The sequence below is a fragment of the Rattus norvegicus genome, chromosome 11 (assembly GCF_021556685.1).
Source record: "Rattus norvegicus strain SHRSP/BbbUtx chromosome 11, alternate assembly SHRSP_T2T, whole genome shotgun sequence".
Lineage (NCBI taxonomy): Eukaryota > Metazoa > Chordata > Mammalia > Rodentia > Muridae > Rattus > Rattus norvegicus.
This window is the reverse complement of record NC_141544.1, coordinates 29,178,452-29,202,728: the sequence shown is the minus strand read 5'-3', so window position 1 is coordinate 29,202,728 and position 24,277 is coordinate 29,178,452. Positions and strand designations below refer to the sequence as shown.

At 38.6% G+C, this 24,277-nt stretch overlaps 1 long non-coding RNA gene across 1 annotated transcript; it reads right to left on the bottom strand.

Annotated features, from left to right (window-relative positions):
- Positions 1-987: 987 nt before the first annotated feature.
- LOC102548078 (uncharacterized) lies at positions 988-23,969 on the bottom strand. The gene is made up of 3 exons (XR_015632959.1): positions 23,897-23,969; positions 22,115-22,243; positions 988-4,723 (listed from the first exon to the last, which is right to left on the bottom strand). It is a non-coding gene; the product is annotated as an uncharacterized LOC102548078 (long non-coding RNA).
- Positions 23,970-24,277: the final 308 nt, after the last annotated feature.

Below are 24,277 nucleotides of genomic sequence, written 5' to 3'. Positions count from 1 at the left end.
AAAGATTAGAAGTTGTCACTTTGTTGGAGGAAATATGTCACTGGGGATGAGCTTTGGAGTTTCAATAGCCCACTCCAAGCCCCATTCTCCCAATCCATGTCTCTGCCATTGGCTCAGGATTTTGCTTTTAGCCTGGCTAGATCCCTCCTTGATCCCTCCATGATACTAATGTAACAAACCTCTGAAACTGTAAGTAGTCCGCTAATAAATTTGTGTTTTGTTTTCATAATATTGCATTGGTTGTGTCCCTTCATAACAATATAACAATGCCTAAGACACACAGAAATCCTCAACTGGTCAATACACAGAAAACAAAATATTACAGAGTGCTTACCTATAAAATGGGACCTCTGTATTATACACAACTCCCAAGGGTCAGAGATCCCCTGGGGATGTGCAGAAGAGTGTAGTAGTCTGAGGTTGTGGATGCATTTAATGAAACTGTTTTCCGGGCACAATGCAGTTGTATATATGAACTCACAGAGATAGTAGCATCGTGTATAATACCTGTGCTCAAGCCAGATTAAAATTGCAGGATAAAAGGGCGAAGGTGAGAGTGGAGCTCCATTCATAGCTATGGAGCTACTGGCATTTGATAGCTGCTGGGAAAGGAGGTAGAGTCAGTTTTCTTTAAGGGTGTAACCACTGATTGGAAAACCACGCCCAGGGCAGGCTCCACACCCACGAGTATCTGGGCATCAGGAATTGGACTGTAATAGGTTAAAGACAAACAAACATGAATCTAGGGGTGTCAGGAAGTGAGGTGGAACTGGGAGGAATTAGAGGGGGAGGGTGAGTATGATTAAATTAACTGTGAATATTTCAAATACTTAAAATGTAACTTAAAATGTTGATTGATGAGTAACAGCAGTCTATCAATGCCATATTGTCTCTACTTGAAGTAAGACAAGTCAGGGAATCTCCCCCACACCCACAAAACAGGTTTTGTGGCTATTTGCCACACCCTTATCAACATAGAAACAAAATCTAAGTTGATGTGTTTTATTGACCCTTTGAAAAGCAAAGGCCATTCAATGTTTTCAACATTTTCTACCCCATTAAAGGGTATAATGCATCAAAAAGGAACAAGTGATTCTATACTTTCCCTTACCTATTGACATTAAACAAATTAGCCCTTTCAAGACAACAGGATGCCTTTTAAGATTACCAATTAACTTTAGAATTCATGAAAGCTACCAGTTAACATTTCACTACAGTTGTATTATCTCATATAAAAGATGCTATTTAACGTTATGAAACATTTCTTTCAATTTTTATGTTTATGTATTCTGACTTTTGAACCACACATAGAAAGTTAAGCTCATACATCCAACATGGTCACTCACACCTGTAATCCCAATACTTGGGAGGCTGAGGCCAGGAGGACTATCATGAATTCAAGGTTGGCCAGGGCTACATATTCAATTCTAGGGCAGCTTAGAATACAGACTGCGATTCTACTAAAAAAGAAACAATAACAAATGAATAAATTATTGAAACCAATAATGAGCACCCCTTTAGGGGAAATGCCCCTCCTAGAAGCTCATCTGTGAGGATCATTAAATTCCTCAGTGGACTGGGGCACAGGGATACATTTATGCTGGGGATCAAACTCAAGGCCTCCTTAGTAGGCAAGCACTCTAGCACTAAGCTATATCTCTTAAGTGTAGTATTCTAAAGCTTTATTTACACGATGCATTGGAGACAGTTTTATCTTAGTGTAAAATAAAATAACTCAGCTATCTTCTAGACAGTGGATGTATCTATGAATACAAATATTTAAAATACAAATATTCATAAAATGTCTTTAGGTATTACAATATCTGCTTTCAAATCACCCCAGGCAGTCATAGTAACAACAACAAAAAAATATGGTGCTGGCAAGTGTCCCCCATAGACACATAGACCAAAATAGAATAGAGGACCCCAAAATAAACCTGTCTACAACCATCTGCTTCTCAACAAAGGTGCCAATTAACATACATTGCAGAAATGACAGTGTCTTCAACAAAATCTTCCAGTGCTGGAAAAACTGGGTTTCACATGTAGAAGAGTAACCGTAGAGCTCCATTTTTCATCCTGTTAAAAAAAATATCTGAAAATTTATCCAAGGCCAGAAGCCTTGACATTACTGGTAAAAATAGGAATATCATTAAAGGTCTAGGCATATTCAATGCTGTTCTGAATAAGACTCTAATAGTCCAAGAATGAATAGCAAGGCTAAAAAATGGGATTGCATCAGGTAAAAAACATGTCCTTTGAAGACACTTGATTGACTAAAGAGAATAGTAGAAAATCTTTGCCAACCATTAATCTGATAAAGGATTAGTATCTGGAATGTGCAAAGAACTGAAAGGAGAAAACATTTGAAATGTAAATAAATAAAATATCCAATACAAAAATACAGTGTTTTGAAAAAAATAAAAGAACTGAAATGTCCACTAAGCAAATATAAAATAAACCAAACAATCAATTTTCACAAGAGATGCAAATGACCCAAAATAAATGAAAACCATTTTCCTCTCAATTGGTTCAGAAATCGTGAAGGAAAGAAATGCTAGATTTAAAGTTCTCAAAAATGAGTTAAATTTTGACCTCTCAAAAGGTACACCAAATTTGTCTTAGAGAATTATTTAAATACAAGGCCATAGCAAACAGCATGAGGGCAGTTGTATGAGACTTTGGTCCTATGTGTGTCCTAATACTGAGAAGATACATTCAGAGATGACAAGTGAAGGGAGAGGTAGACATCTGAGTACTGCTGTCACATGCCACCAAATGCATGAACTTATCAGATCTTGAAAGAGATAAGAAACCCTCCTAAGAACTTCCGGAGGACCATGTGTCCATCAACATCTTGGTCTCCAGTGTGCTCTGAAGATGTTCTAGACAACAATTTCTGTTTTTGAACTACTTAATATATTGTTACATTGTCCCAGCAACTCTTGGAAGGAAGATTTCTTCTGCCTTAGCCAGTTAGGATAACATGATAGCAAAGGCTTGGTGACTTATTATAGGTAGAAATGCCTATTTCATAATGCTAAAGAGTGGGAAACCTAATATCAAGGTACAATAGATTGGTGTATGCTAAGGGCCACTTCTTGATTTACAAAGTTCCACCTCTTACTCAGTCTGCACATGGAAAATATTGAGGTGATTTGGGGTGGTACTGGGCATCCCACTCATGACGTTGTACATATCCAGTTTGTATTCTACCACAGAACACCCTACAAGCCCGTGAGTCTTCTTTTAGAAGGGCATTCATACTATTCACACCAAAGAAAATTCAATCTTCAAAGGACTGAACTCCACATATTGAATAATGGATTAATATTAAGTAAGATGGGGGAATGAAAAGGCCTAGTCCTGTAATTCATCCACAGTCACAAGACCTCAACTGACGAATTCTGCACTCCGTTTTCTCTTTCCATGTCATGACTAAAAATAATCCGTGGAAGTTTTCGTTTTCTCGTTGTTGGCAGTGAAACTGCTTGAGTTAACATTTCCAAATCTATGTTAAAGACACCCTAAAGTATTTCAGTGATTACTGGGAAAATATCTGTATTCAACAACTGTTTTAGTAATATAAGTCTTCTCCCTCATGTGAATGGATAATGCACACAAGGAATTGTCAAGCTCTTGAGTATACATGTGTACTGCAGGGAGTTTTCTTTTTAAGAAATTCTATTTTCATACAGTGAGACACCCAATACATAGTTTGTGTTAATTTATATTTTTGGAGTGTTAGATACATTTTTGATAACAGCCCAGACTCTTCCTGAAACCTATGATGTAGCCCAGGATGACCTTTGGAATTGTCTCTTACCAATAGTGCTGGAATTATATATAGGTGCAAGCTAACATTCCTGGCCATTATGTACACTTTGATGAGAATACAATTTGTCTGAAAAGACTAAAAGCAGATGAGCACTAAAAGATTTAGTTTTTGAAAGGATTCTACCCACCATATTCAAGAGTCTGACATCAGTGCCTCAGTTTAACTGCTGTTCTATGCAGAAGAAGAAAACATGAATCCTGTACTCAATAAAGCATATCAACGTGTGTTCTGGATGGCAGCTCTTTTGTTTTGCTGAATTATCATCTTAGAGGAAAAAAAAAAGCAAAAGCAATCGTGACTGAAATATGACACAGCATCACTTACTAAAACCAAGAAGCACACAGTAGGTTTTACTTCACAGGGGTCTGTAACAAAGATATAATCATTCCTCTTTGCATACGTCAGAGCTTTGTAGATAGGAGAATGTGCTTCGTGGCAGAGGAAAGCATCAGTGGATGCAAAAAAGGGGGGGAATATGTTTATTCAGACATACAAAATAATTACATTTCCAAAGTATTTTGTGAGGACATTGAAGCAAGTATCATCTGTGATATGTTTATCAGTTAAAAATATAGACATGATAAATCAACAAGGTCTAAATTTAACATAGTTTCCCAGTGTGCACCATTGCTAAGCACAATGTAGTAAATGCCTCCCTTTTGTATCTGTATTCAGATGGAGAGGGCAACCGGCATATTAATATTTGTGTTTCAAAACTAGACTTCTACTGCCTTGTCAGAGCATTCCAGTTCCAAGTTCTTCTCCAGAAGCCTTAGCAAGATATCATGTTCATAGTAAGAACACAAGAGAGTCACCATGGTGGTATTGTTTGAGGCAGAGATCTGAGTTGGGAGCACAGCTTCCACACCTCTGGGGTTCTGTATCCTGGAATAAAAGGGATGGCACACACAAGGTTACAAAGAGAAATATGGATAGCTTATTTTAAGAGAAAGGGGCTGGCCCAAGAGACTCATGCTCCTTCGTGGATCAGTTCCACAACAGTTACCTTCGCCCCAACTGTGAATGGCTGTTACAAGTAGCCCTGTGGAGAACGATTTCCAGTCTTTTGGGCCAATTGGTTCTTTTGTGTGTTGGTGTTTTGGGATGTGATATCTATGTGTTTGTTTGTTTATTTATTTATTTATTTTTTATTAAAAATAAAGTTTCTTATCCAATGCTTTCTCATTACATTTCTTCCACTCACAGCTTCTCCTTGGTCCTCCCCATCACTAAATCCCACCTAAATCCATATCTTTTTTTTCTGTAACTAGACAGCAAGTGCGCATTTAAATCAAGTAATAAAATAAAACAAGGTAAATCAAAACAAACCAGAATGGTGCAAAAGAACAGCAGCACAGCCTGTCAATCTGGATCCATTTCTGTTCTCCTTCCGGGTTCTGACTGCTGCTACATAAAATAAGAATGGCAAAAGGGTTTCTTTCTGTTTTTTTTTTTCTTTTTTAACTTTGGCTTTCTAGTACTTTTGAACCACACCTAAGTTAGCAGCCTTATTTTTAAACTCAGAGAGAAGCTTATTTCGAGGATTTAGAATTTCAAGGAACTTCGTCTTCCTTCCGCCATCCTTTCATCTGTCCCTGGTTTCCCTCCCTCCCTCCTTCCCTCTTCCCCTCTCTACTTCCCTCTCTTCCTTTCTTTCATATGCATTGCTTAGCCCAAAAATTTATTATCAGCAAAAGACAAAAAAGGAGGGCAGGGTGGTGCTGGAGAGCTACCATAATGAGGACAGTTACTGCCTTAGTCTGAGGTCATGAGTTCAAACACACTATTCATACAATGCACTGTGAACACATCTACCTTGTTACCTGATCATATACCCTCCTGTTCCTATGGCTCCCTTCTTCTTCCTGGCTGGTCCCCCTCCTACTCTCTTGTTTTATTTTGTGTGTGATGCAGGGAACTATAGATGTTCCATGCACATGATTACATGTCCTCACCATGTCCAGAAGACAGCATTTCAGAGAACTCCTCTCCATTCTCTAGTAGTCCAGAGTCTCACAAGGGGTAATATAGGTGTTCCATTTAGGCCCGAGTACTCAACAGTGAACACTTTCTTATTTATTTATTTATTTATTTATTTATTTATTTATTTATTTATTATTTATTTATTTATTTATTTATTTTTATATGAGCATTACAGATGTTGTAAGCCACCATGTGGTTGCTGGGATTTGAACTCAGGACCTTTGGAAGAGCAGTCAGTGCTTTTAACCACTGAGCCATTTCTCCAGCCCGGCAGTGAACACTTTCAACATTTGACCAGTTATCTATCTCTGTATTAATTGTTGTTACAGGAAGAGGTGGAGCTTCTGTGGCCAAAGTTCATAGCAATACTAGTCTGTGGGTGTAAATATTTAGAAGATGTTTTGGTTATAATAACCCCTTAGCTTAATAATGGTAGGCCTATGACATAACTGTCATAGATTCTGCCTCAGGTTTACAATTTGAGATGTTCATTTCTTCCCACAAAGCAGGTCTCAAATCCAATTAGAATATGACTATCCCCAATACAACCAAGTCACGGCTATACCAATGGGAACATCTTTACGAAAGGTCAATATTGTAGTAATCATGGTCCACACCTTGGTAAGACTGGTGATGCCCACCAACAACAACCAGCAGCCTGTACAGCCTTTTCTGGCATCATAGCAGCTAGCCAATAAGGTAGAGGCTTCTACATTAGTTCCAGCTTTGTTCATCTGTGTCCTGCATCTCAAGTGTGTGGCATTTTCAGAATGAGAGTCATAATGCCTAGGTCTGGTGTGGGACCAGACCAGTGGCAATAGCGTTCACTGCTGTGAGAATCCCAGTGGTCAACATTTCACAAGGAGATGTTTCACAGATGGTTTTTGGGTTGTCCTTTATTCACCTTCCACTCCTCAGATGAGTATTATCCCTTCGTGCAGGATACCTTCCTTAAATGATCTTTACATATCAGATCTTTTGCTTACCTTATATTTTAGTAGATTCCTACATGACTTTGCATTTTATCAAGCTCCATCCCATTTTCCCCCCATGCCTCCCATCTCTGCTTAACCCTTCCTTTCTCTATTGTTCCCCCATTAGACTTTCATATCACAAGTGTTTTCCCTTCCTTTCCCACAAAGATATACTGCCTCTGCCTCTTACAGATCCTTTCAAGCTTCCCAGCATCTCCAGACACAGCTTAAACACAAAATTCAAAGCCATGACGAATGTATGAGAGAGAGTGTTTTGGTGTTTGCTCCTCTGGGCTTGGGTTAACTCACTGAGTAGAACTTTTTCTCTACTTTCATTTTTTTCGGCATATTTTATTATTCTTTGATGTTGAATAAAATTATGCTCTATATGTGTACCACATTTTCATTATCTATCTACCAATTGACAGAAGCATGGGGTTATTTCTTTTCCTGAGTATCGTGAATAAAACAGCAATGAATATGGGTGAGGTAGCACGTCTAGGAGAATATAGAGTCTTGGCATATCCAAGAGTGGAGTGGCACAGCTGGGTCACATCTTACAGCTCTGGTCTCAGACCTGTGACACTCAGATGCTCTTTAGATTTTTTTCTTTGCAGCGCTCACCAATCTGTCAAGCCATTAAGTTCACTTACAAAAATGGAGAGGGAGGCGAAGAGATATGGAAGGAGGGAAAGAAGGAGGGAGGGAGGGGTATGAAGGGACGGAGGGAGCATTTCATTACTTTAGAGTTTGCTTTTGTTTCCATGGTGTGGCTTCTGAAATTACAGGATGGGACATATGAAATTAGTCTGAATGCTGGGGAAAGAGAGAAACTCAGTTATGCTAGCCAGTTTTATGTTGATCTGACACAAACGAGAGTCATTTTGGAAAAGGGAACCCCAACTGAGGAAAGTACTCCTAGTAGATTGGCTTGTTTGCGAGTCTGTGAACATTTCATTGATTCAGGATTGGTGTGGAAGGGCCCAGCTCAGAGGAGATAGCACTGCCCATGGAGTTGTGACCCTGGGTGCTTTATTAAAGCAGGCTGAGCAAGCCAGGAAGAGCAAACCTCTCGACGTTCTCATTCTCTGCCTGTGCGTGAGTTTCTGCTTCCAAATCCTACCCTGCTTGAGCTCCTACCTTAACTTCTCTTTGTTGAACTATAAGCTGAAACAAACCCTTTTGTCTCCAAGTTAAATTTCATCATGGTATTTATCACAGCGAAGGAAAACCTAACTGAAGTGTTGTGATTACTGGTCCCTCCTTGAGATAAAGGTTCTACAAGTTAGTTAGTTGGTCGGTGTTGTGTTGTGTTGTTTGTTTGTTTTTAATAGGCAAAGCAGACAAAGGAGTCTGCCTTGGTTACTTGAAAACAAATGTGGCAAGATATGTGTTGAGTTGGAATTCCTAAGAGAAAAACTGACAAAAAGTCAAATGCTGGACTAGAGAATGTCTGAAAAGATTTCAGCCAAAAGAACAGTTTGGGGATGGTAAAAAAAAAAAAAAATATATATATATATATATGTATATATATATATATATATATATATATATGAGAAAAAGACCAAGCTTATCACACTGATGGAGTTCCCTGGAATTATCTCTACTACAAAGAAGTATTTGAAAATTGTTTGCTTAACCCACTGCTTACTTCGCAACCCTGTGTAGTTGAGGGGAAGACCCTCATCACAGCTGCAGCTACAGTGCGTTCTCATAGCCTGTCAGACACAGGAAGCCATTGTGAGCACTGTGAAGTAGGCCTGAGGGCAGCCTCATATTCTCCTGGCCCTGTGCTAGGCCGACCACCTTTGAGTAGGATTGGATGCTTGTCCTATGGGATGCAATCGGGCAAGGGAACGACCAATGGAAATTGTGGATTCTAGGGAGCTAGTTAAGGCAGTGACTCCCAACTATACCACTTACCCCAAAGTGCTCTGTAAGCAAATAAAACATTGCTGCATTTATTTGTTCATTCATTCATTCATTCATTCATTCATTCGCTCATTCATGAGTGGAGGCGCATGTATGTCATGACACACATGTTGTGGAAGTCAGAACAACTTATGGGAGTTAGTTTTCTCCTTCCACGAGATGGTTTCTAGGGACTGAATTCAGTCCATCAGCCTGGATAGCACATAGATTTTCTAGGACTACTTGATAGAAGTGAGGGGAAGTTTTCATGCTACATTGAAACTTATTACGCTTTACTTTCCCCTTCGATGCTGATGCCTGAGATTAACTGACACTTGCTTGGGATGGATATTGACAAGTCTATTTTGAGTGTTACATGTTTTACATGTTTACATGTTTGGAGAAAGGGCCGAAAGGACAGTTAACATATAAGAAAGATTTTTTTAATGCATCTATCTTAAATGGCCAAGAAGAATCATTTTCTAACCATATAGTATAAATTGAAAATCCCAGTACGGGGGCAAAGCTGGCCCTTTGCATTGTGGGAAGGCTCAAACAGCCCAAGAGGCCCACACGTGGTATACACCTTGACTGTTGATTGGCTGCCTTAGCGACACAGTAAATCCTCATTGCTGACAATACTGCCACAGGTGTTGGCTGTAAAACGTGGAGAAATCAGGCTGGGTTTGAACTGTGAGCTGTTTCCCTATTGCCTGGCCTCAGGGATAGTGGCAGATACTACGCAGGCTTCTGGGAGTGCATTAGCACCAGCATTCCTACTCAGCTGTGTAACCTGCGTGCCACACTGTCTGTGCATCAGGCAGGGTGTGCATAAGATGAACTCTTCGGACTCGGAGGGCCTATGTCGATACCTGGTTCTTATCTGGTTGATTTCTCCAGTGAAAAGAGTATTGTTATTCCAGTGTCCCACGTTGGGCTGCTAAAAAATGTCAACAGAAAAGTGTAACTCTCAGCCTAATAGGGAATAAAGAGCAGTCGCTTCTGGAGACAAGTATGTGGAACCATGGCCTAGGGGCACTGAGTATTGTCGTCCCAGGATTCATACTCTAATGTGACATCGGTTTCAAGGTTTCTTGTTGTTGTTTTAAGTAACAGAACAATAAAAATCATGAATCAGGACACTTTTCAAATACATTACTGATAAAAGGAGGTAGGTGGATTAGAGTCGAGAGAGAAATCTTACCTAAGGGCCTCAGGGGCTATCTGATGGCGTCCGGAGCCTTTTAGTTGGTGGAAGCTAGCTGCCTGTTTGCACATTCCAAAGGGTTTACCCACTAATCAAAAGGATGTGAGATCAAACACAATGGTAGGCAAGAATCGGCTTTTAAGAGCTCTAAAGAAAGTTCAGAATAAATTGTAATTAGACCTGAACCTGTAACGTCCAATCTCCTCTACAATCATAGAAATTCAGATCAGTTAGTTAGTTTTGCAGAGTTTAGTGTAATGTGTGTTTTGTTGTTACTCTTGTTTGTGTGTTTTCCAGGTACTTTTGCCGACGTTTGTTGCATAAGCCCACTAAACTCATTGAACTTCGGCGGAATCATACTTTATTTTGTTCTTGGTGTCCTGCCTGAGGTAAATACACATTTATTCATGTTTGCTCAGGGGAAGTTAATGCAACAGGATATATTCTGTGTTCTTTACTATATTTAAAATATGCTATTTTTGAAATGTTTACCACCAAATCATATTTCATTTAAAATTTTAATTTCAAACACACTCCAATTAAAAGTTGTTTCCTAGAACTTTCATCCAAGTCCTTAACTGACATTTTTCACCCATTCTGGTATTTTTGTTTATATAACTTTGGTTGCAAATAAATAGTGCTTATTTATAAGACTTGCTATGATTGTTGCAACATACAAGAAGAGTAAGTATTCATTAAATATCAAATTTCCTTTAACATTTATTCACATACCATTGTAAATGAAATGCACTTACCATAATTATATTTAATGTTTGAAACCTAATAATGAAAACCTGTTGAATTATTTGAAACTCAAAACAGTAGTGATCTATTTTACCATAGCAGCAGATGGTCGAAATGTGATCGTGGAATTTTATGAATTTCTCTCGGATTTTTGTTTCCAATGTGTCCACCATAAAAAGCTTTTGTAATAACACTGGTATAGAATAACACAGTTGAAGATAACTCCTCACCGTTCCAGTGATTGTATCCATTTAACCTGATTGTTTAATTCCTAGCATGCATGTATTTCTCTGCTCTGAAAAGGTTCCTGGCTTTCAAACCATTACCCTGTCTTCCTACTAATACCAGACTCTTTTATGGTTGATGATACTGGATCTATATATTATTTCATGGAAGTCACATAAAGTGTTTAGGTGCTATGCTCCAACCTATTTACTTTATCTATGTGATGGTTTGTAGATGCTTGGTCCAGGGAGTGGTGGCACTATTAGAAGGCATGTCCTTGTTGGAGTAGGTGTATCACGGTGGGTGTGGGTTCCAGCCTTGATGATAATGGACTGAACATCATAGCTGTAAGTCAGCTTAAATTAAATGTTGTTCTTTATAAGACTTGCCTTGGTCATGGAGTCTGCTCACAGCAGTAAAACCCTAAGATGATCTACGTACATAGAATGTGTTGGCAAGGCAGTGGGCACGTCACGTCAGTTAGTGGACAAAACAAACAAAAAAAAAGATAACGGGAAGAGAGGTGGGGATGGATCTCTGAGGAGCTGTGGAAGGAAAGACTGAATATGATCCAAATATTGCATTTAAAATGCTCAAAATTTAATAAAAATATTTTTAATTGAAGGTCAGTGGGGCGCCGTTATTCTTGACACATTTTCTGTGCGTGCTGAGACAAACACATTCTCTTACACAGGGCAAAGGTGCTCTAGGAGGCATCCGTTCCAGGGATCTCCTTTCAGCACCTTGCTAGTAAAATAGAAGCCATTTTTAAAAAAGAATTAAACTTGTGTTTCAGAACTCAGGCTACAAAGACAATCTCTGTCCTGGGATTTTAGCTGTATTTCTAAAGGTGCCTCAAACACTGAATGAACGGGGCTTGGGTTTGTTTTGTTTACAGTTACGTGGGTTAATACAACATGGACGTTTTAAACCATTCTGGTTTGTATTTCCTGTTTCTAGCAAAATAGTGTACGTCACATAAGCAGTCAGGTAGCAACACCCTCTTCTGGCAAGGTCTCCTACAGACTGAGTCTTACTGAAACTTGCGTATCTTGTTCTTGCTGCTCTCTGCTACCTTCGGTGCGCTCCTAGAGTACTGCTTTTGTCAGAAGAGTTTTCCAATTTTTAATTCATTTGATTTCATTTACTAATTTATTTAGATTTTTATCTTCCAAAACTACGCAGCATTATTTATATTTTTATATTGTGCCACTTATGGTGGCATAGAACTCACACATACAATTTTAGGTCCTTATCTAAGTTTAAGATCATCAGGAATATTTAGTACAGTAAGGTATATAATCTTAATTTAACAGATTAATTATGTGTTAAAATAAACATAAACTTATTTGTTTATCTTTTCACCATGTGATACCATTCATTTGAGAAATCGATACCTGTAATTTGTCATGATCCCTATATTAAACAGTAAAGCAGGTGAGGTAACTACATAAAACACATGGTTGAACTTGTGAAAAAACATCGAAACATTGTGAATGTAGACTAAAACATTAGTCTGCATCAAGTCACTGCATATCAAGTAATCAAAAATATAAAATCTCAATATGAATATTCCTTAGATATTAAGGGTTGTTTTCACTTTCTAGGGGGAGTTTTTGGGCATCGTAGGGCAGACCCTCTCCTGAAACTTTATACTGCTATTTGTAATGATGTTGTCTGTACATTAACTAAACATTAGCAAAATGTTTCATGATTTCACACGTTAGTACCCTGTGTAATTATGGCAGCCATAATTTAAGATAACCCATGAGCCAAGGTTAAAATACTGAAAGACCCTTACACACACACACACACACACACACACACACACACACACACGCAAAACTATGTGTAACTGTGAATAATCAACATCCCGTCAGTTGTGAGAGCATCAGGCTGCTAGAGACCGTGAGTAGTAGAATCATCTACAGTTGAATTATGCAAAGATTGGACTGATACTAAGATAGCACAAAAATTGTTTCATGTGTACAGGTTGCTAATAAGCTTCAAGGTCTTGGTTACTCTAACCACTGATTAGTACGACCAGATTGTCTAGGCCCAGGCTCTTTCTAACATGTCGTAGTTTAAGGATTCTTAGTCCCAATGCACGTTTGGTAATTGTTTCTCTACCATCCCTTCATCGACATTCTAAGTAGCATTTGGAATATGTATGCCCTGTGCTAACTTCCCTAATGAGTTTTTCAGTATGCTGGTAACTGACTAATACTGTATGTAACTTCAGACTCATGCCAGCTGATTTACTTTTTTTTTTAATCTTTCTGCATTACTGATATAAAATTGCTTTGACCTTCTCTACAAGGTCCGAGGATTTCGTATCAAGCACTTCCCCTCAATCTGCCCCTATGCCGTTTTCCAAATGCTGACTTCATTAATTCCCTGTCATCAGAAACGGTAGGAGGAATCCCTCAAACATTCTGACATTCATCTCTTAAGCAGGTAACATAACTCCTGCCAGATTGCAGTTGGGCAATTCTGCCCTTTGTACACACAGTTTTTAATTCCCAGATTGGAAAGGGTTCGGTCATAGCTGCCTTTGACATGACTCACCAGCTCCTTACCTCCCAACAGAGCTCTGGCTACTCCTGACTTCACCAGTGACAGCAGACACTCCAGTATTTCCACCTGCCACTCCATGTAATCCTCTGTTCCACGCCACGACCTTTTCCACAGCCTGCCCCCACCTATCTGCTCGCTAACTGTGCCCCACAAGCTGTTGAAGGTTTTTAAGATAAAGCACGATGAATGAATAGGGCAGAAATGAGAAGTAAAGGATAGATATGAACTTGGTGAAAGCTCAGGACAGGGATATGGCAAAAATCTACCTGTTTCCGAGACTGAATATGCTGTCATACGTTTGCCCACACCCAGTTCACTTAACTTCACATTTACGTCCCCGAGTCCCATTCTTTTGAAAACTAACATCTCTTAGTAACTGCCACGTAGGAACAGTTTTCCTTTTCAATCTGTAAAGATACATAATTTAAAGGAAGTGTGATTTTCGTGAAAACAGTGACTAAACCAATTCCCCTATTTCCCGGGTTGTTGTTCATGTGGCTCTATCTTTTCTATAATCACTGATTAACCGTTCAGATAATTTGTCTGAGCAAATAGTCAAATCGACTTGCATCCTTAATATACAAGAAGAGCAAGCAAACTTAGATGGTTCATAAAATTAAGGGTGCGGTCTCTGGAGGAGTGTGATCGGTAACAAAAGACACTTAAGTACAAAACGCTCAAGCACAAGAAATAAACCGCAAGAATAACAATGCAGGGACAAGTATAGAATGGTAACCATAGAAATACCTTGCCCACACATGTAGGCTTTCAAAGCTGTCACTAATAGCAATGGACATTCACTTACTAAGAATGTCTGGGCTAATGTCCATTTCTGAATGGAGAACTCGGAGAGAAGAATTCTGAGCCCGGGAGAACACAGAAGGCGTGTGTGTGTGTGTGTGTGTGTGTGTGTGTGTGTGTGTGTGTGTGTGTGAAGGGGAGCAGAATTCAACCTATTCTGGGTGGTGGGGTCATGAAGCAGTTAGGAGAGAGATGTAGAGACTCCAGATGTCGGACACAACAGCCACAAGCTATGGAGGGGGGTAGACGGAACGTTCGCTCAGCAACCTGTTGAGGGAGAATAGTTAGTGACTGATCAACAGGTTCACATTCCATAGGCCTGAGATTCCAGGTCAGTAGCAGCTAATCCCCACAAAATGTCATCTCTGCTTAATTCACAGTCTATTCTCAAGTGCTTTCCTCAACATTTGACGTAGGAGGCCATAAATTATCCACAGTTATTAAGAGTCATATCCATGTACAGGATTTATTGATGTCTTCGAGATAATTAACTCCTGAAATTGGAGTTCAGTACAGTGCAAGGGTACCGACGACATGATACATAGCGTAGTATGGTGTCTTCCAGAGGTGATGTCTGCAAGGTCATTTGACAGCTAGGGCTGCTAATTTCCAGGACGCACACAAAGGAAATAATTAATTTCTTAATGCTACCTTCTGGCATAATGGATGGCAACTTGCTATGTTTAAAAATATCTGACTCAGAACTATATGTTATTATGTCCGAATATTTAAGATAAGCTTCTATGTTTCAAAGGTACATGGTTGTACTTTTATTGTTATCTAATAATAAACTTTAATATTTAGAACTCAGATTTTATTTCATGCTACTTCTTGGAGATGTATACTGTAGACTTTGGACTGAACTATTCCTGACCAATTAGAGTTTCTGGAATTCTATTAGCTTATTCATTCAACAATTATTTCTAAAGAACCATCAGACATTTATATGATTATCTGGTTGGATTTTGTTGCTGTTTTTCTTGTTGTTTTTCTGATACTCAACACTTAAATTAAATTTGAGAAGCACATACCCACTCATGGATCAATTTAGTCTTTACTTAATCATCTCTCTGTTAACTCTGTGCAATGTTTTAGAAACATGTTTAATAAACTCCAAGTCTGCTTCAAAACTAAAGGGGATGAGTGAAATGATTTTAAAACGTAGGCAAAGAAATTATTTGTTGGTGATTCATTTGAATGTATTTTTGCCACTGAATAAGAATTATATTAGAAGCTGTTTTCTGTACAAAGGGATTTAATGTTTATAAAAAATTTAAATGTATTGTCTTTGTACATAATCTCATCCAAAAAGTGAAACCAAAATTCAAGCAATTAAAAAAAAAAACCTCAATCACTAGCCAAGCATGATCAACAATTTCTCCTTGAAACATTATTGATCACTTGCTCAGATTTTTAAGGATATTTATTTATTTATTTATTTATTTATTTATTTATTTATTTATTGGATGAAATGTATTGTTTTGGGAAACAAAGAGAAACAAACCCCATTCTTCCCATTTCTACCAAATATGTTCTAAACTACTGGCTGTCTTAGTTTCTCCTCTACTTTCTGTGATAAGATACCCTCTCCCAAACAACTTAATGGGAAAGCTATTATTTTGGGTGGCAGTTCCAGGATACAATCCATAAGGGCAAAGACATCATGCCATCAGGGAATTGGAAGTCGCCAGTCATATAATATCCACCATCTCATGACAACAAAGGATGTATCACATACTCCTCAACTCCATCTCTGCTTTCGTTTCGGCCTGGGGTCCAGGGTACCATCACATCTGGGGAGGGTAGCCTCCCACTTCAATTTACACAGCCAAGGGAATCTCTTAAAAGTATGGCCAGAGGCTCATATGCCATATAATTCTAGATTTTGTCAAGGTATCCATTGAAACTAACCGTTATGGTCAGGTTAAAAGAAGATTTAGAAAAATAACAATTTTCCAGTCATTTTCCTGACCTGTTAAATGAAAAGCACAGATTTTTAATCTCTTCTAAAACTTAGGTTGACAATTCTTTTTTCCTATTTAAAGTTACAAGCTTTTATAACCGCATCGGCTTCCTCATTTCGGTGAAATCTCATTCTATATGTTCTATTTTAGACTGCGTTACTTACTGCTCTGAAACTTAAGGAAGAGTCTGTGGGTGCAGCCTCCACATGTCCTGTTCTAATACGATTTTCTTCCAATTAGATAGGTTGATGTGCCAAAAATGTCTTTTTCTTTTTGTCTTTAAGTAGCACCTTATTTTCAAATGAATGACAAAATGTACATGGTACTCACACTCTTATTAAACTTGCAATTAAGAGAAAAGGTGAAATTCCTTTTGAATAGTGGTCTGTCAACAAAATACACAGAATAGTAAATACAGCAAGAATTATTTGAATAACTATAGAAACCTATCTTAAGGACATCAGAAGAAAAGGACATCAGTTAAGCAAAGGTATTGAGGGTTAATCTTATCAAAAGCTTTAGTTTGTTAATTATTAGAGGATATGTGTTTATAAATGCAAATTTTTAAAGATTTATTATTATTTGTGTGTGTGCACACAAGAGCCAGAGGGGCGAGGAGGGAGGGAGGGAGGGAGGGAAGGAGGGAGGGATGTCCTGGAATTGAAGTTACAGGCCACAAGCACACTAACTACTAAGCCATCTTTCCAACTCTAAGTAAGACTTTTCAAATAACATAGATGAGTGATTCTGTGGGAATTAGAAAGAAATCTATTTGAAATACCCTCTGGCTTTTCCCTATAATCCCAGTTTTTAATATCCTAAGATTTTGTTGTTAAAAATGAGGAAATGGTTGAGAATATATTCCCTTTTATTTAATTTGAACCGCACCTTGTCTTTGTGTGTGTGTGTGTGTGTGTGTGTGTGTGTGTGTGTGTGTGTGTGTGTGTGTGATGTTGGCTATCTTCTCTGATTGATCTCCACTTACTTAGGTAGGATCTAAGTGTGTAGTGCTCACCATTTCTTGCTAGTCTAGCTGACCAGCTTCTTCCCGATTCCTCTTTTTGCCTACTTGAGGGTGATCATCATAATTACAAGTTCTTACTGAGTTCTGAAGATTTGAACCCTAGTCTGCAGGTTAGGGGAGCTTTACCCACCGATTCTTGTCCCCAGACTAAAACACACATTTGAAAACTTAGCCTGAACTGTTTTTATTTTGGTAATTTCATCTGGTTATCACTGTACCATGCACTCTATTATGTGTCTATTTTTTATTCCCGTTTTAATATTTCTTAAAGATTGTATTTTGTGTTAAGGGTAATAGTGCCTTTTAAACAGTTAAAAAAAATCAGAACCGGGCATGGTGACAATTCTGGGGTGACGACTGCAGCTGGGCAAACTGCAACTCCATCACTTCAGAGGCAGGAAATGCAGAGTTCACACCCAACCTTGGCTATGTAAGAACCTGTTTATGTCGGTACATCAAGATGGCCTAATGATCTGAGTTCAATTCCCAGGTCTCATGGTGAAAGTAGGGAGAGCACTTATTCCCGGAAGTTGTCTAATTTCCACAAGCGCACTGTGACAAATCTCCATGCTAAGTATATTCACAAATGTAAAATGATGTCTCTGATGGATAGTTTTATGTTAACTTGAAACAAGCTAGAGTCATGAGGGAAGAAGAGGGTTGGGCCATGTTCCAGGGTGATGGTGCTGGGTTCTGAGGGAGCAAGCTAGTAAGGAGCACTCCTCCATGGCCTTTGCGTCACTTCCTGCTGCCAGGTCCCCTCCATGTTTCAGTTCCTGTCTGTCCTGACTTCCTTCAGTGAACTGCAATGTGGAAGCACAAGCCAAAATAAACATTTTCTTCCATAACTTGTGTTAGATCATGTACTTTTGTCACAACAATAGAACCCAAGTAGACAATGACAGTTGGGAAAAGAGTCAAAACATCAAAGAATGACAGTCAAAATGCTACCATTCAGTTACAGCTACTTATATTACAGACGTTATTTTAAACTAACATCCATGGATTTTCTAGATTGAATTAATATGATACAGTGTCTTGGAAGCTTTCTGCTGCCATCCAAGACTGTAATAAAGTAAGAATATTTCCCAATATATCCAGCTTTTTGATGCTGAACTACTTTTTGGGTGTTTAACGTTTGGCATTATTACATAGGTATGTGTTATATCTGTTAGATGGTTATCTAAGTCTGGTCAGTCTGCTGTGACAAAATACTGTCAAACTAGCTTATTCTATGGTTCTCTTTATTGGGGAATTATCTCAGCCATGAAAGGCTTTGTCTTTACAAGCTAAGTAATTCCCAGAGGCCCCATTTTCTCATGTTGCCAGGTTGGAGATTAATATTCCAGTGTGTGAATTTGGAAGTATATAAATAATCAGTCCATAGCAACAGTTGTGTGTATGTGTGTGTGTGTGTGTGTGTGTGTGTGTGTTAAACTATCATGCTTCTCTGTTTTATAAATGCTTGATGACCAAGAAACATATAACCTTTAGTCAGTATCTGTGTACAGTGAATCGAATCACCGTTATCTCTTCTTTACGCTTAGTTACACTACAACTTCAAGTTGAAATTTTCTTCATCTGAAAAATAGGGAGTGAACCACCTAGCCTACTGGGTTTTATAAGTACACAGCATACTGTGAAGGTTGGTTGTAAATGCATTGTACCTGACTGACTGCTGTTAAATACTCAGTTTTCCCAGGACTTTGCTATATTGCTAGGCCTGGAAGCTAAAACCACCATGCCCAACTATTTTAACAATAGTTCCATGATTTAAATATGCTTTGAATGTAGGAGTAAGAGTCTAGCATGGAGAGTAGCAGGCACCCACCATGGAGCTAACATGGTTTCCTGGGTACTGTGATCTGTTAGCTGGAGCAGTTGAAGAAAAGCTGTTGTTTCTCTCTGGACAGAGAGGTAAGCTCAGCAGTTTCCTAAGGCTCAGTAGGTAACTTTCTTGGAAAAGTTTCTTGATTTTGATTCCTTTTCTTTTTAAGGAACCTAGATGGTAAAGTTTACCCTACTCATATTTGTGTGTGTGTGTGTGTGTGTGTGTGTGTGTGTGTGTGTGTGTGTGTGTGTAGACCACAGGTTTATATCAGTGTCTTTCTCAATAACCCCACCTTATCTATTGAAAAGATTTATTTATTTGTATTGTATTTTCATGAGTATTTATTTGCATGAATTTATGTACCTCTCATATGTGCTTGGTTGCTACAGAGGGCAGAGGCTCTGTTGGATACTCTGAAACTGGAATTGCAAAGGATTGTAATTTTCCAATGGTTACAAAGATTTGGTGAGTGGCAGGAGCAAATGCCGGGTCTTCTGTAAGAGGAGCAAGTGCTCTTAACTAAGGAGCCATCTCTCTAGCCTCTTCATTACATTTTCTTAGATAGTCTCTCAGTGAACATTGACCTCACTGGTTTACCTGGACTCACTGGTCTACAAGCCTCAAGGATCCTCCTGTCTCTGCCTTAGCAGTATAAGATTATGGTTTGTGTCTATGTGCCTGGTTATTTTAATATGGATTCTGAGGATACATATCAGGTCTTCATGTTTTCATGGCAAACTCTTTGCCCACAAAATCTTCTCTCCAAGCTTAATTCTGTTTTTGTGTGTATATATATGTATGTGTACGTGTGTGTGCATGTGTATATGTGTGTGCATTGTGTGCATGTTGGTGGATATGTGTGTGTGTCTATGTGTGTGTGCATGTGTTTGTGTATGTGTGTGGTGTCTCCAATAGCAGCAGTGTAAACACTATGGAACTGACTATTAATGCAAAACAATATCAAAATGCTGGTTACCCGGTTTCTGATTGAATGCTTCAGTCTCTCAGCCAGGAGCCAGTTCTCCAACTAAGATTGTAAAGTAATCTTTGATTTGCTTATCAATTTTCTCATAACTCTCTGCTTTGTCTTTATTATTTATGGAACAATCTTCTTGTCTTTGCCATAGTAGCCTACATATACTCACAGAGAAAGAATCCTTAGGGGACACAAGGACCATGAAGGCAGAGAAGACATAACCTTCTTGCTTGTCAGGTGCATTAAAACCCACACTTAGTTGAACAAACAACAATAGATGAGTAGACCATCAGTCACTCTATAACTATGAAAGACATATGTGTAATTTAAGGCAGGTGTTCTTCAAGGCATCTTGGCATGGATGTGATCATTAGGACGTGGTTCATGACTGTCAATATGTGTCATTTATTAAAGTAGAATCCATCAGCATTGACACTCTGTATGCTCAGTAAACCAGCAGATGGTGTGTGACAATTTCTTCAAGGTGACATCAAAAACATTCCATGGAATCCCTTCTTGTTTCTTTCAGCAAGAGTATTTCAGAGCATATTTTCATTTGCAAAATACAAAAAGATAGCAAAAACATTTGATGAAATTTTGTGTGCAGCGATGTGTGAATGGGAAGGACTGTCTAAATCTGCCGAGTTGATCTGTGTGTGAAATGTGATGGAATTTATAGAACACGGTTCACCAAAGCAGAGAAAAATTGTAATTCAGGGAAGAAGTGCAGATCATTGTATTGGAACCTGGCATGGTGCCCACCCAAGCAGAAGCTGAATGAGATCAGTGGAATTTGAAGATGAGCTGAAAATGGATTTTAAATATTTTCTTATTTTGCAGAGGAAGCCAGTAAAACATACATGCAGAAATTGCAACGTCTGCAGGCTTAACTGGGAAGAAGAGCAAGATAGAGACGTTGATAACCATTAACATTTGTTTTTTCATGAGAACCATTAGAATTTGCCAAATAAAGCCCAAATGGTAGGAGTGGGATACACCTCCTTGACAAATATGCAAAAACAAAACATTTATAATAGAATTCTAAAGCATAATTAAACTAGCAGTGGAATTGGCACTTACAGTTATTTCCATAAAAGGGAAGAGCGGGTTCAATTAATAGAAGTACATTTTTATTAAGGACAAAGCCTGGACTATTTAATACCAGGAAAACATAATATATTAAACATGGCAATGTTGCTGGTTTTCCAGTGAATCAACTGTATCATATTATCATATTTAAGTGACATAAAATAATCTTGTGGGAAAGTTTCCAGTTCCTAATTAATTTTTCTGGACTTGAAGTGAGTTGGAGAAATGGTAGATGGTTCCTTTTCAGCTGATAAAACATTTTCTGTCACCACCTACAAATGGTCCAGTGCCTTGTTCCATATATTTATGAAGGCTTTTGAGGAACCTTTTGCTTTTGCAAAGGCTTCATCCACTTATTGTCCATCAGAGGGCTGTTTCCCACCCAATCAAGCATTTTTCTCTAATGTTTGATCTCCTGCAAGCTCACTGTGTACTGATGGTGATGCCCCAGTACAGCCATATTTAGTCCAGAGTCCACTCCTCTCAAAGCACTGGTACTAACAAGTGTTTTCCATCATACCAGGTCTTTATAATACTAGGATATCCTTGCACACTGAGAGTTACTCACATTGAACTGTTGAACCATGCAGATTGCCTTTGGTTTGCCTTTTTAAAAATTATTCTTATTAAATGTATTGTGTCTTTGACTTGAGTCGAGTCTCCAACCCTTAGATGTCTTACATGTCAGATTTTACATGGGTGGCAACTCTAACTGCTTGATGATTTTTGTGAAGGTAGAAGAATTCTGAGTGTGATAGAAAGGGATGAGTGTGATTGGAGGTGACTTCTGTGATCTTTCTCTAATTATTATTATGATGATGATTTTAATAATGGCACTTGGAAAATTTGAAGCCTTTCTCAGTCTCTAGGGGAAAGGAAGACCTCCTTCCAACATGAATTGTACAATTCTATCCCTCAGACAACCTAATAGAAGAAAATGTTGTTATAATAGTCATGCTATGAGACTTACAGATACCACGAAATCTTCCCAACATGCAGATGCTCATGGCCCAAGAAATGGATGCGAGTGGCCTCATTTTGGTTGAGTAGCAGCAGAACCTTTCTTTGCTGTGACAATTATCTTCTTTCCCTTATGTTGCTGTGATACCAAATGAAAAAGGAGGGGTCTTTTATTTTTTGTTACTTTGCATATATTTTATATGATATCTTATATATAGTTGAGAACCTAAAGAAAAGAAAGAGTCCCTAGAACCATTGGGAGAACAGTACAAATCCATTCATCATTTTAATGCAAAGAAACCCTCTGAATTTGATTACTTAAGAAGAGTAAAAAGCAGCTTCTGTATACTTATGAAAGGTAAATTCTGCCAGGTATCCACACCAAACAGAACCACTGAGACGAGCTTCCGGGTGTCAGATTGCTAACATGAGACTGTGGAAGACAAGTACAAAGCTAGGGTGAAGGCAGAGCAGTGAGAAGATCTAGAGAGAGCAGGAGAACGCAGTGAGGACGCTCGGCAGCCCACCAGCATCTCCAAATATCAAGCTAAACACTCTGGACGGGCAAAGGCTTAGCATCCGGTTTGTATACTCCGCAGTTGCTATGGTTAATTAGTAGTTTTTAATAACATGTGTACGATCTTCAGATGGATACGCTTTAATTACTGTCTGTTAGTGAATGTTGCATACTGTAAATACACAGAAGTCACTCTGGAAAGTTTTGGACAGAATTACTGCTACATAAACACACATAGGCATGTACACACACACACACACACACACACACACACACACACACACACACGGAGGAGCATTCCATCCCTTCTGAGTTTGCTTTAGTGCAGTTCTGTCTTTGCTGGTGACACACGCATGTCCCTTAAGTACCCAGTAGATAAAGTAGGCATAATGGCAGCACACTGCAAAGATACTGAAGAACTTGAGTTGCCTCAGTTCTAGCTCAGTATGTGAAAACTGTGACTTTATGAGTGTCTAAAACGTAATTCAGTGGAAAAGCAAGAACTGCAAATGTAACTTTTTCTCTTTTTCTTTTCTTTTTTGTGCTTGCTTCAGTTTTCATGAAATACTTCACTAAGCTGAGTAATGGTGCTTAGACATTAAACTCATTCTTTTAACTAATTTTTAAAATGAGAGAATAAAGAAAACAGAAAGGGCATATATTTGTATATGGGCATATATCTTATATACAGTTGAGAAGCTAAAGAAAAAAAAAAGAGTCCCTAGTACCCATTACAGTTTTTCTTTTTTTAAAAGTATATTAAGGTACAAATTAATGTATTAATTCATTATCACTTTTCCATGTGGTATTGTAATATTTATATATTTTTGTCATTGGCATGCTCATAGGAAACGCAATGAGAAAAATACACTCCACCCTCTACATTTCTTTACTGGAGCTTTTCCTGAGCTCAGGGACCTTGTAAAACACACACACACACACACACACACACACACACACACACACACACACACACAAGTTTAGAGTCCTAGCACCCAGGTGACCAAAGTAATATTGGAGATAGCTGAGGAAGAGACAGGAGAATCGATGGGGTTTGCTGACTGCAAAACCTAGCTGAAAAAAATCAAGTCTCTCACAGGTTCAGTGAAGGACTGTTTCCAGAGAATAAGGCAGAGAACATGGGAGCTACTCAATCTCCCCCGGGGCCTCTGAATAGCACACAAATGAATCACACACACATATACTCACACCAGAACACACACACAGAGACACATCAAAATACAGAAACAACCCCCCCAATCTAAAAATATTTACATATCTGGAAGAAGCTCTGTGGAAAGCGAAAAGGCTGCGTGCTCTGATTTCCTGGCAGCTGGGGCCCTATTTTACCTCTTCTAGCATCTTCTTCCTTAGTAAATATAGCTGGTTATACAACACAGCCTTTTCTTTTTTGGAGCTTATGATGTCATCAGAAATGGCAAATGTGTGCCAGCACTTAGGGAGAAAGATGAAGTGCTGTTATCTGAGTACTGAAGGAAAATGCTTCCCTCCTCAGAGGGAGGGAAGGGCGAGAATTGAAATTACGGTCATCACATCTGTCATGGGTGACTATTTAAGATGTACCTACCTACATATCTCGCAAAGAGCTTATACGAAAGGGAACCGCTCAGAGGGGGAATGAATAATACATTTTAG